Source organism: Varroa destructor, unplaced genomic scaffold, assembly GCF_002443255.2.
Source record: "Varroa destructor unplaced genomic scaffold, Vdes_3.0 BEIS01000004.1, whole genome shotgun sequence".
Taxonomy (NCBI): domain Eukaryota; kingdom Metazoa; phylum Arthropoda; class Arachnida; order Mesostigmata; family Varroidae; genus Varroa; species Varroa destructor.
In genome coordinates, this window is record NW_019211457.1 from 45,544,561 (window position 1) to 45,559,085 (window position 14,525).

A 14,525-nucleotide genomic window follows, 5' to 3' on the forward strand; every position below is an offset into this window, starting at 1 on the left:
TAGACGTATTGACCTTATCTAAACGTTACGTTCGCGTGTACAGGTGTAATAATCGATGTTGTACTTCGAATCTGCCTATTGATATGCTACCAAAGAGCCTCGCGCATGTACAGGCTGAGCAGAATTGGCTCGGGTAATATCGCATTTTAACTCCCAACCTGTACACTGTTTCTTTGTCGAGTGTTTACTTTAAACTATTATTTTGCTCTGCTGATTAATATTAGTCAGTCATTTATAAAGTAGAAGGGTGCTGTAGATTAATATTCAACTACTAACTTAGCGACATAGCGTGGCTGTGCAAATTTGAAAATTTTCTTCAGAACGTTCAGGCCAACCAAAGAGATCTGGTTCCTATTTATTTCTGCTCTAGATCTTATGATAACATTTGTCTTTATTAGCAAGCTAAGGCTTCTATCGGAAAACGCACATCTTCAAAGTACGAGGCTTACTTGGAACGTATCGTCAACGAATAATACGTTACTGCCTTCTCGTTAGTCATTTACCCCAGCGAATTTTGGTCCTCGAACGATGTTTTCCAAAGGCAGTTTCGACAACGGGATCCTTCATTGAGTCCATCTGAAAAAAAAATCGGTAAACGAGGCTAAATTGCCAACAACGTCATGTAGCCCCTAGGCTTCACTACAGCACATACTATCCTATCGACCCGAAGCTTTCTCTAATTACTGCCACGTATATATCATCGACGTATTCAGACAATGACTGTAATATGCATCCAGAAGTGGCAGAATCGCGATATTCGACAAACAACACACACATACGTAATGAATGTCGTTCAGTTTTCGATACAAGATCTTTCGATCCTCGACTTCACACGAGATCTTGCATCGTTGGGTCCGGGGGTTCGGATAGTTATGAGAAGCAGTTCACTATTGTGCTTGCCAAGGCAACGTGGCAAAATGACTTGCATCCGCTTTTTTATAGCAGCAGCCAAAGATCTGCAGGAAAGCTGAAGCGTTTTGCATAGAATAAGAGGGTACTTTCACGTCTGTCTAGAAAATAGGTATCACAAATTATCTAAATGCGTACGTGCGAACCCAGTTGTTGTTCCTGTTGCTTAGTATAGCAAACCCGAAAATGCAATATACGAGAGTCAATGAAACTCTTTGCAATGCCCACTTTCGCCTTTATTCTTGCCCACTTTTTTACACTGTTCAGTCATATCACGTAGATAGATGCATCTGACCATACAAGGTTCAAAAAGGTGCCAGAAGCGTTGGTAAAAAACAAGTCTATATTGGACCCTGTACAGAATACGCTTCATAGACGGGTAGCTGCGTGTTCTTTTAGCGCCAGTCGCATGTTTGTCTAACAAACAAATCAGGTCAACATGTCAGATTAGACAATGGAGTAAGGGCAGTTGGCTTCGAAAAAGGATGAGCAGTGTTTCAAGATGAAGTGCAATAACGCGGCTGATTAGGCCAGCAAAAAAAAACGCAATGATCATTCTTCATATAGGTTTAGTGATTGATGATATTAAACAGTTTGAGTGAATTGAGGAAGTTATGGAGTTGCTAGTAGGCAGCCATGCTTCATGGGATAGAAACGAAATACTTTTTTTCATTTCAGATTAACTCACCACACCACCTACGAATGTCCTATAACACTCGATTTGTTCTGTGGCTGAGCTGACCTAGGATGCGCAAGTAAATATTAAGATTGGTCCCTATGACTACAAACAAAATATATCTTGAATTTCGAGATGATTGTTATTAAAGATGGTCAGTAATCAGGTTATCAGTGTTGGTCATTATTATTAAAATCCTTTCGTATTGGGCGCGGTGGCTGTCTGTTTTATTTGATGCTACGCTAATACTCATGTAACTTAAAACTGGTTAAATCGCCCGTAAATGCGACCTTTACCTGGGACAATCCACGTGGTAGCTACATCGGTAGCAAAGACTTTGCAGTCGCGTTCAGAGACCATCGAAACCATTTAGATATTTTCCTCTTTCGAAAACGACAAAGGCTGTCCTAGGTGTGTGCGTTAAGCACTGACTGCCAAACTGATGCCCTACAGACAGTGACTTCGTTTTCTATAGTGGTTATTCTATAATGCGGAATAAACGCGGTTATCCGTGCGCTAGTCCTACGGGTCAAGCAAGCGAGTTATGCCTATTATTCTTTAGCGCTACGCGTTACCTTGTGCAATAGCCCTTTCGCATCCTCGATTTAGGCCTTCAATAGTTACTAGAGGTAGTAACCTTATAGCGGGTTTGCGTTGGCCTTCCAATTCACCGGGTGCTGGTCCAGAGAGACGGACAGTCACGGAGTTATGGCACCACTCGATCAGCAGCAGTAACTTAATTTAGCTTTCTTTGCCGTGAGCAACGCCTTTGTGAACAGCGAACGATTTACATAGCTCAATTCAACACAGACACCCAACGCAAACGTAATCGGCATCACGGGAACAGAGTCATGTCGCAAGAGGCACGAGGGTCAAGCTAAGGACGTAAGTAAGTTAAGGACGATAGGCATGATAGGTACGCAGGTAAGGCTCATGTGCCATTGCAACATAATTAAGCCTCATGCTAATGTCATGTATGTGCATAGATATATAGGCGTGTTAATGTTACGAAATAAATGAAGTGATTTCATAATCTAAACGACACTGCGACGAATGCATATGATATACACGCTATAAAAAAATGCACTCGGAAAATATTCACTTCACCGAAATATAATGGAAACCAAATGTGAACTCGGCAATGGATTGACGATAGTACGGGGTTTTTCGGCTAATGAAACTGATTTACGAATACGGGGAATAATTTATAATAAGCGGTGTTACTGTCTGTGGCTTGTTCCATTTGCAATTCGAAAGCCTGTGCAGCGTTACTCAGCCGATTGCTAGGTCAGGAGGTTAGAAGGGACGCCTTTGCCTTTAATTCATTAGACGTTTCTCAAAGAATGGTAAGCAGTGGTCATTGTATACATAAGTCCTTTTAGATTGATTTTTGGCTCACCACTGCAAAGAAAAGCGATCTTCATAGGGAAATAACTAGATCGGGTCAAACCCTATCGAGCTAGTCTGGCTTGTCCCGTTGTCACGACTGGTTGCATTTGATACCTAAACTGATCTACATCAGTTCTAGATGAACGGAAGAGTATGTAAAACTGAACGTTTCCCGTCGACCTCCGATTATGACTAGTCTGCGGACCGTTCCGATCAAATATTACGATACGGACCATTTACTAACGGCACGGTAGTAAAGAGAATCCGCTTTGTTAGGTATTTGTGTATATATAATGCGTACAGAATGTGGCTTCCATACTGACGTTTGCCATTCTCTAAAATGGTTTTGCAACACTCAATAAGTTTGGTTAACGACTACTGTTTTAAACAACTAATTTTGTTCTCAGACTTTTAAAATCTACCAAAAAAATGGTTCGAGCTTTTCCGCTGCTACTAAGGGTCGTAGAAACACAAATACTTTGCTTGTGCTAAAAAATGTACATTTATGTTGCATGAGGTTAAAGAAATTTTGAATTCTAATTATGGTGTATTCGGTTAGAGAGATTGGTCCACGATGGTACGGCAGCGCATGACGTCCGAGAAACGATACCCGAAAATTGTTCTATGATATCATGTACAGACGCGTGTAACCCATAGTAAAAAAAAAGCTCTTTGCCCTACATATGGTGACAGTTCGTTTTAGGCTTCATTAATCAAAGTTCGCGTATCGTAAAGGTCAAGATCGATTTGCGTCATCCTCTTCACCTGTGTGCCCATGGGCTTGGACTAGACAGGGACGATGGGGAACTTCAAGTCTACGTCGTAGATTTTCTAGGCTAGATTTAAAGGCTGTACGTATCTTCTATTCAATGATGAATGCTGAAGATCCATAGTGCCCTTCAACTGCTGTTAAGCGTTACTTCAGACGGCCGGCTTGTGCCAGCACAAAACGAGGTAGATCTATGGTTTTTCTCGAGCCTAAACGACTTCATTAAGTATCGCTAGATTTACTAAACAAACACGTTACCACAGCACTATCACGGAGACTTCTGCGTAGGGATAATGCCTTTTAAGATGTATCAAAAGTTGAGTTAACGCTTTGACTAAGGCATATATATTTCATATGTCTTCCCTATGATTTAAAGGAGCGATTTTGTTGCCACGTTATTTCGGCGAACGTATTTTTCGATGTTGCTCAATGTATTGGCACTTTTAGCGACACCGTATGGGTGATTCGTTGTCCAATAGCATTCCAGCGACGTTTTAATTGTATTACCTGCTTGAGCTCTTGCACTACTATAGCATAGTTTTACTAGAACCTGTCTGCGTTAAAAGGCCAACGACACGCAGCATAAATAACAGACTTGGTCTTATCGGGCAGATATAGTCGCTGCTGCAGATATAAAACATCACGGTACCTCGTAAGTCAGAAAAGCTGCTGAAAATACTACAGTACAATGTTTGACCTTGTACAAAGTTGTATTGGTTATAGCGTTACTTCTGAAGGAGAGACAGATCAACCGATTTGCCACTTCATACTAACGGGTTCCTTCGTTTAGCGTGACGGTTACTCATGCGTATAGGCGTAATGCTGGCAACCAGGCCAAACCCGAATCATTTCCCTTCGACGCCTGTCAGCGGCGATGCTGGTCTGTTGCTAATGTAGCGGCCTAGACAACGATTCAACATGTAGTAGTAGTTAGACAACATGTAGTTGACGCTTATTACCTATCCCCCGATAACTAAGATTCAACTAGTTTTGGTGTCAGGGAATTCTCCAGCCCGCGATCGGTCAGTGGCCTTTCTCGTTTGTTGTTAACCACTCCTCGCTTGCTAACGACAGAATAGTTGAGGAAGCCACCATGATTAGCGGAAGCAGACAGAGGTGTTAGAAGAGGACGAACTGTCAAGTACATAGCACCGGTAACGAGTTCGCTGGAGGAAGCCTATCCGCGGCGAACGGATACGTTAAAAGCTAAATTAACTTGAATTTGCTAATTTTGTTATATGACTAAGAACGAGAGTAAGAGCGAGGAGTAGGGTGCGAGAAAAGGAAGTTACCATTCTGTTTGCTTGAGGCAGATCCGCTCGACGAGTTACTTGCTAGATGTAACAGCATACGTAGAACGTAGTAGTCTCGTTTGTATTTTAAATATTTGAACTTGTTGTATCATAGAGATAGAATAGAAGACGGGCTGCATCTAGTAGACGGTATTTTTCGCAAGTAGCGATTCTGTTCCCATTAACACCTCCAAAGATTTTACTGGACTCGTTATTCTGCCGTAGTTAGTCCATAAACGTGACGAATTAACTTTCATTGTCATAGATGTTCCTCTCACGATAGGTGATCTTAAACTTACTGAGCAGACCAACCGAGTTGATCATCATTCGCACAATGAGAGTCTGCCCTCCTCGAAGTCAAAGTTAAAAACGCCTACCGCAAACGCGCCACGAAATGACGTCCGGTCGTTTTTCGAGTCGCTGCTGCTACTGGATGTCGTTTCAAAACAAATGATTTCGACACGGTTGCGAGTGACACGCTTTCGTATATTGTGGGTGCCTTCTCAGAAACAAATTATTGGGTATTTTTTACACGATGAGAAAAATCTGCCACCAATACCATCAGACGAAATGACCTGCTACAGAATTAGAACGTCTTTTTTTTATTTTTCTAGTGTGCCTTGTCGGCGGGCAGACGGAAAGCCATTTTGGTATCGAAAGTTTGCCTCTATAGCGGAAATGCGGCAAAGACGGAATGTCCAACCCAGGAAAGTACACGACTCGAAAACGTCGGGCGCAAAACCCATGAGGTGCCAGATCAGATCAGTAATTCCGGTTTGTCAAACTGCTGATTATAGAAGAGATTCAGGCAATTGCCACCGTGCAGTTCTATCCTATGGCATTAGAAACAAGAGCTCAAACACCAAATCTGAACAAAAATTAAGTTCGGGTTTATTTTACTATTACGCGAAGTGATTTTCATTCAAAAATCATGGACCGACATTTTCTATTTCTTCTGGCTTTTCATTAGTAAATGTTAATTGAAAGCCCCAGTATAGTCTCGTTATAGTGATGACAAAGTAGAACCGTGCTTTTTGATGGATTATTTGAGAGAAGTCATTCTTTTTTCAAAGTGACTAATCGTGGCTGCCTCTCTAACTTAACAGCTGATAGCTTTATCATATATAAACTTGAGTCAATCGAATTTACCTGATTGCATTCTATATTGCCGTCAATAAAATATACCAGCAAAAAAATATAATATAATAATAGGTATAGATATAAACCTGGCAATAAAATAATAATACAATATTTTGACTACCAGGACAGACAAGCAAATGATCCAAGGGACAGTCAGCTTTATGACAAAAAAATTCTCTGCTCCAGGCAACTGGGAGGTTAACTATTTAATTTTCAATCAGATATGTGAGCACATACAGAGTGGTTATGTCTGTATCATAACAGTGGTCTGGTCCTATCCGGCAGCATGCATAGCCTTTGTGTAGCAGGCAAAAGGCGGTGTGTTCTCACGTGTCAAATTTAATCGTCGGACAAGATCAACAAGTCACAACTTTTAACTATGTGCTTAGTCTATACTAACAGCGGCTTCTTCTGAAAGTACACAACCAGAATCACTTCTCATCCCTTCCATTGTCCCAGCCCTTGCATCCTGAAAATATTGACGACTCTGTAGCGTGTCATGTTTATCTACTGATTTTACTAATAATCACTGCCCCACAATGATTTCCTATAACGATTGTGCTGCCGCTAGAGTTCCAGTTGTTACTGGACTATATAATAATACCACTAAGCGTCAACTGAACGCTACGTCCTTTTTCAGCTTCACGAAGCGAATAGTCTGACTTATTCGGCCATGTTTGACATGGTCGCTCTTTCAGCTCTTTATGACCTGCTGCCTTCCAGTTAACCCAGTCCATCTACTGAAAATGAGAAGGATTCAAACGCGCTCTTTATGTCGTTTTGAAGGGCCTTGCGAGAACGGCCTTTGCATATAGATATACACACATACATATATACACACACACACACTACATGTATATATATGTATGTGCGTGTGTATATTCTTCTGCGTAGCTACGACGGCAATCGTCGCAGATGACACAGTCTGTCAAAGTATCATTTCTAAGCATTATGGGTATTATCAGCCGCTGCGCTATTCATCTCCAGCCGCAGTTACCAGTTTCCAGTCTCACCAATGTGTTTATTAATGGGGTTATCACCTCCTTCCTCCCGGCTTATTTAACTGTTTAAACGGTTGGCGTAAAGACCTTGATCGCTTGATGTGTGCGTAGGCCGCTATAAACAGACGCAGGGTATCTCAACGTGTGCGTAAATCTATTCTGTTGTCCGCAACTATCAGACAACGCTGAAAAAAGGTAATCTCCTCTTAATATGCTTTTTAATAGATAGAGTTATTTCAATAGTATTTCTATTATAGCCCATTTAGTAGCTGCCAGTGCCTAAACATGTCTGATACATGATGATTTATTATTCAGTTGTCCAAAGTCTTCGATACTACTATTTAATATCCAGACGAGACAAGCACAGCTATACGATTATGAGGATCAAAGAACCTTTGTCATGCCTTATAATAGCGCATATTGAAGAGCAAGAGCTAGCAAAAATGGTAAGGATGGATGGGTACCGAATGAATCTACGACGAATACCGCCGAGGCGTCGCTGCCGAACACCGAACGAACGCAAGAGAAATAATAAACTACGAAAATGTAATGGATGTGCTTCATATTTAATACACAATAGATGTTTTAGTAAGCACTCTTTACTGCCCTGCTTCCTAGATTTCCTTTCAAGAAAGAGGGGATTACTGGTAGGGATCGGTATAAACAAACAGGAGGTAAAACGTTTTTATTTTAGGGTCTAACGAGGGTATATGCATTGATCGGAGCACAATTACTACCGGGAGTTCCTCGCGCTCACCTTTTAAGGTAATCTTTATCACTAACACGGCCTAAAGGCGATTATGGCGTTGAATAGGCAATAAACGTGTCCCCATTTCTTTACTAACTTAAAAAACTCACTTCGTTATACCTCTACGTGCCAAAATACACGCATGATATGTCCATATTGGAGATCGATACAGACTCCACGTACGCGGATAACGCAACTCAATACACTGTATACTTCGAAGATATATAGCAAAACTCTGCATCAGTATATTATTCTGGTACACAGATATACGCTATCGTACTAGTACTATGTAATGTTACTGGCAACAGTTACATCAGCTACCCCGTAGCGACATTACAACCTATTGCGTTTAATTGTCTATTGAAAATAATCTCTGTCCTGTTTTCAAAAAAAATCCTAGCTATCTAGAAAAAGGTTCCTATCAGGTCAGACAGGCATCAGTCTTTCACAGCAGCCTTTGCATAATTGCTGACGTTTGAATATAGAAATCTCAACAACATGATCCCATCACCTCGACTAATGCGACCGGATAGTCCTCATTTAATAGGACGAGTCACCGGACCTCCACCGATGATACTCTTCATCGCCTACGCTATCCGCCAGCGACAACAACTCATTCACCTCCTATTTAACATTGATATTAACCATATAATACGGTCAAATTCTCGCATCCGACAGGTGGAATATATCAATGTACTCTACGACCTCGTTCGTCTTTTCTACCAGGAGATTGCAAAGTCAGGCATAATTATGTGAGCTAGGTTTGTTCGAATGTCTAAAACGAGACGAATGGTAGTATCTTCTCGAACGGAAGTATTCGCTATCTGTTACACATCTTTGTGTGCAAAGAATCTAAACCGGCAACTATATTGCACCACAGTCAGACGCAACAATGAGAACTTAGGGCATAAAAATCTTGAAATGGTTGTTGCAAGACTGCAAACAATATATGTCACCGTTTATAATCATCTTCAGAAGGGTCAGTCAAATATTCCGGCAAACAAGCTTCGAGATTATCGCGACGCCAGGGTTATTTCCTTAATATCAAAAATAAGGTACTTTTATTGCCTCACTCCGTGGCAAATTGCTCGTCATCAAAACAGTATGAAGGAGAAAGGAATTATACAACCGGCCAGCGCTACGAAACAACGGTGACAATGCTCACAACCAGCACAACGGGTACGAATGGCCAAGTAGATCACCAGATTAGTGAAATTCATAAGCTGATCTTCTCTCTGGGCAAGTAAGGGCTTACTCTAAGAAGAGTCAACTGACCATAATTTACGGGGTTTTTTGATACATGTTGGATGCGCGCCGGTTTATTGTTTACGGATACATTTTTCAACGATTTTCGACGAACGTTTAATTTACATTAGCCTGCGTAACCTCGTCCTCGATGGCTTGTCTGAGAGAGTCGACGGCGAAAGAGACCGTGTCAGCTGTTTAAGATATGAACGCAATCGAAATTGCGTAAACCTTTTTTTAGGAAGGGGAGCTATAAGGGGCTACAATTGTTGTTTAACCGTTTTCCCCTCAATTTAAACTGTGAACAAATATGGTGATGAGGTCGTGGGTTTCTACACTGTAATTGCCGTGCCACGTATTTATGAGATTTTGAAAAATTCAGATGTAATTAGCCATTGCATTTTAGGCAACATCCCCCTAGGAATGAATATTACTACGAGCATAGACATTAGCTTAAGCCGAAATCGACAAATTGACCGTTTCTCTTACGTAATGTCGTTCTGTCAGGTTGTAATTTGCACTTCCACGGCCCCCGATCGTTCTTCACTAGTAATGCGTGCGCAAAATGCCTCCAGAATCATTTTTCCATCTATCCTGAACTTAGTCCTTGAGGAATCAGCCTGTTGCTTTTTTTTCGTCATCTTCGGTGCTTTCGTTACAATTTCATCATATATACTTCCAGAAATTCCACTTCAAATGCCAAAAAGTTCATTTTTAATATTCTCTTCTGCCCCAAGACTTCTTTTATCCACAGCAGCTCACTTTTACGTTTGCGATCCTGCGGCGTAGTAACCCGTCCTACCGACGTCAAACTGAAAATTCTTGGTCTGAAGATAGTTGCGCCAATAACGATCCGTTCCCTTGCTAAAGGTCTTTTTGCCAGTGTTTTCATCAGTAATCGATGAATTCTACCAGATGTCTCACGTTCAAGGAATAAGAACTCAGTCATTGCGCATTGATTTTCGGCACCTCAACATTCTGAGGTAGCACTTAATCAGCTTATAGTAAATAAAACGAACGAGATATCGTAGAGATTTACCTCATTTCATCAGCCAATTGATTAGAAGTTATCAACTTACTGTATAATAATATGTTGATTTTTCGAGAGTGCGTACGAAGTAGTACGGGTAAGCTGTTGATTAAAGCGTGCTAGTAATAATATTTACAAAAGTACTGCAACGGTGATTGGCAACCTCTGTGCCATACAGCACACGTTTAAGCACGCACAGGTTGCTCTTGTTGCCTGACAGATTCAAGTTCATATCTATGCCATCAATATGCCACAAATAAATATTCCGTCAGTTATTAAAGAGGGACTTGTTTAATAGAATACAAAATCTTGCTATATATATATATATATATACTTGATCGCCTTCATAACTCAACAAATAGACTGATTTAATAGAGGTTTTTTCACTAAATAGTTCTGTTTTAACTAATATTCATAGAGCATACATTCAAAATGGATCTTTCTTTGCTATAAAAAATATCGATTTCAAGCATAGAACTTTTGATACAGACGAACGTACAAGAAGATCTGCTTAAACCCAAAGATACGCGAATTGTAACGGATCCAAGCCGCTGCAAGGAGATACGCTGAGTACCGCACATTGGTAAGGCCGATACGATATGGCCATTCTAGTCACCGTTTGGTCCTAGAAAAACACTAAGGCGACTACAGTGTTGGGAAACTCGTGTGTCGAGCAAGTCTAATGGAAGTTGACTAAAAGTTAACAACTTCTTCTTTTTTTCTGTTTTAGTTGGAAGAGATCGTATATGTAAATATTAAACACACTATAATAAAAGTATTAGTATAGATATCCCATAGAAAAGCTGGTTTCAGGAGCCGAAACGATAATTGTTCGGTACAACATAATGGTCTCAAGTACGCGTAGCTTTAGGTGACATTTTCCCTTATAGTATAAAAGCAAAACATGTGGCTGTGTACGAACGCCACGACCCACTGTATTTATATTTAAATAAAGTCAGTTAGAGTTGTCCCGAGATGAAAACACTTCCCTAGTGAAATATAATACAACAAAACGATGAAGTTTTTAACGTTACGTTTCCATGCAAATCAAAATTATTGATCCCGTACATGTACATTTAACGCCAAATGCCGTTTCTAAGTTATATATAATGTAAGTGGAATATGTGTGAATAAAGGTCCCTATGTCGATAAGCGTACTTGTAACGATCCTAATGTTGTATCTGAGGCTGCTAGCACAGATCTGTCATGCCAAGCAGACACCTATTCATTCTAAGGCTCTGCTACGCGGAAGGGTCGTATCGGGCAGCTAACGGTGGCTGAGGATACCTGGCGTATTTTGATGACCTTTGTGCCTGATTCAACACATGATAACGGCAACGCAAACAGAGCTAGTCGTAAAAAACGAAAGTAATCATTATCTCTCATTGGAACCACCGACTTAGTGCTAGGCTCAGTCGAGTTCAGGGCAGGTATCTATCTATCTGTCCGGTGAGATAAAGTATAAAACACACAAATATTTATTCACCGAAAATATTCGCTATTTCCATTGGTTAGACATTGTCATCCATTCATTTTACATTGTTTGGTTCTTTAAATTATTAGCACCGGTTTGAGAATCGAATTTTTTTTTACCCTTGACGACAAAAGTTTCAAGGGTTCTTCGCTCGCTAGAGGACGGACATTGAGAAAGCGATAGCTGAAGATTACGTTCGAGGGAAATATAACAGCGCGTACTATCAACAAACTTTGCGAACAAAAAAGGCAAGTCTACCAAAGAACGTTTATACACAAACTGGGGTCCAGCACGTGCGTATGGCGCAAATGGCGAAAGCGAGCGTGTGGCAAAGCGCTAATCTGAAGCCGTAAGTCTCCGTAGGCACATAATGATGCGCTTATCTTATCTCTCAAATGATGCTTAATTTCATCCCAAAGCACCAGGACATCGGGAAAAACTTAGGAATTTATTCCACATGTGTAGGTAACGGTGTCTCCGGTGTGTGTCCGGTGGTCCGCTACTCTAGGCAGCATGGCCTATATAGAAGCAAAGTGCTGCTAGTACGTTGCTGGGTTGCTGCCCCGGAGCAATTGCGGTTATAAGCATTTATTTCTACAACTAGTTGGATCAACTTTTTTAATACAATGCGTAAAAGAACGATTTAGAACAACTGCGGTGTTTACTGTGGGTGCGTGCCAAGTCTAAAACACCATCGTAATGGGTTATGACCCTTATTATATCATACAAACCGAAACAAACAATGGCTATAATTCGGAAGCAGCCGATTTGGCACTCTAGGCAAATCGCCTGCTCGCGTCATAAAATATTGCAGTGAGAGTGAAACGCTTGACCTCCGAAAAACAAAAAAATATGGTGGCAATTGTAACATGTTGTTGGCCTGGTGCGCACGTCCACATTGAGAATACGCCGATAAAGCTGGCAAAATAGATGTCAGTGTCACAACCTAGGTAAACGCGTAGTTCTTGCAGTATTTCCGATGCTTTCTTTTTTTGCTTTTAGACCCGCTGCTCAAGGATAAATTGAGCCAACTAATGGAAGGCATTCGACTGACCTATAGAGTGATGTTTCTCAAACCTTTGTCGCAGGCTGTTTTTTTGTCAAACCTTTGTGCGATCGGTTTAGCTGGACATTAAGTTGTGCAGGGTTCAAACCTAAGTTAGACAGGTCGCGTTGAGTTATTCGAGGAATACGATCTGAAAATTCACTCACCATGAATAGTCGATCATTTGTTTGGTATGTCGACACAGTTTACATAAGCAGTACATATAAAAACACATCAGAAGGGTAAACCTCGCTCATGACTGCTCTCTGAAAAACCCTTCTGAAAAACGGTTCAGTCGACTACGAATCAGAAAGTTGCCTCGAAAACTTGTTCATTTAATGAAGGAATGCCATTTTTCTACGACGTGTACAGGGCACAAGAGTTAATGTTATATTTAATGCGCGCACCGTAAATTGCTGGACGGTTCCACCAGAGCCAGCTGGGACAAATTCGCGTCCACTAGATCACGAACTAACCAATCGAATTTTGCTCGTGCAGAGTACGCGTCGCACTCTTAACGTATCAAAAACTCTTCAACCGTAATCGGTACGGTCAACGCTGGCTTGCAATATCAAGCGCTGTTTAGCAAAGAAAGTGTAAAACGGCAAACAAAGGGTCCTTCTTCACCACAGATACTGATAGATTTTTCTCACAATTTCTAGCTTTTTTTTAGCGAAGTACGACCTCGAAGCATTCAAACGCATTGTCCAATAGACATCATAAACATGATTAACGACACTTTGTGTAAGCTTGGGTTATTAGAGCGTTTTTGTGTCATACATAGATTTACATAATGCGATCTGTTGTTTTTGGATGAAATTCGTTTCCGCTTATGATCATACGGATACTATTTTGGGTAACAAAAGCTTCCCGACCATTGACAATTTGGTTATCAGCGGTAACGACGGCTGGACATCAGTTTCCATAAAATCCCTGGCACATATTTTCATACTGCAGAAACTACGGCGACAAACGAATCATCCCGCTGTCGACGGTTTGTCCGTGATCCACATAGTTTATTCACTGTATTAATTGTGGTAACTGTTTGACAAAAACGTATGCCGTGCAAAATTCAACTCCGAGTCGGGCCGGCAGTACCCCACTGCACGATGAACCCATATCAGCTTGAGTGGCTCTCGTTCGAAAGGCTGCGGTTCCTCAATTCGAGATACTAAACGACTGTCGAATCGTTACATGTTGGTGTGCGTGCACGTCATTCCACTATTTATGATGGATGGGCCTAGTCAGCACTGTCATAGGAAGCAGAAATTGTTGAAATTCAAGGAGCTGCCTATATGATTATATGTACATAAATGTTGGAAACTTTGTTATTTATAACGTTATGCATGCGTTTCTATTCATGGCGTTATTATTTTTCTAGTTGATTTTGGTAGCATAACTTGTGACTTAGTGTCATGTCACGCGATTGACGTCCTTGCCCTTGTTTCTGGGTTGATCTGGCATTTCTATCAACGACTAGATAAAAGGTCCACCTTTGTGTCAATTACTCCGTTACGGCCGCTGTCCGTTTCATCAACGCTTCAACAACAAAACCACTGGGCCATTGATCAGATTCGCAGGCGGATACATTTATTTGGGCGTGACGTACACTATATTTAGCGCTCGTCTGATCATCTCGAATCTTTTAGATGACGTCGACTTAAACGAGCGCGATTTTATTTAGACGGTTACAGTACTAAAAACAAGAAAATTAATGTTTTGGGCACGCGAAAAAACAAAAAAAAACTCGTAGCAGCTATCGACAGACCATGCTAGGGGCAATCAGCGATTCCGCCCTGTGAAATGA

General features: G+C 41.1%; 1 protein-coding gene across 18 annotated transcripts in view; it reads right to left on the minus strand.

Annotated features, from left to right (window-relative positions):
* Cpes (Ceramide phosphoethanolamine synthase) overlaps positions 1-14,525 on the minus strand; it is a 46,172-nt gene that overhangs the window by 6,882 nt on the left and 24,765 nt on the right. For 7 of the 18 annotated variants that reach the window (XR_015326765.1, XM_086987569.1, XM_086987572.1 and 4 more), the window contains one exon: positions 450-576. The exons of 3 other annotated variants lie outside the window; for them this stretch is intronic. The gene's annotated coding sequence lies outside the window, so the exon portion shown is untranslated. Of the gene's footprint in view, positions 1-427; positions 577-779; positions 1,798-1,881; positions 2,039-2,160; positions 2,307-14,525 lie in introns of those variants that run through there. 8 more of the 18 variants (XM_022805769.2, XM_022805773.2, XM_022805761.2 and 5 more) reach the window with 6 other exon arrangements.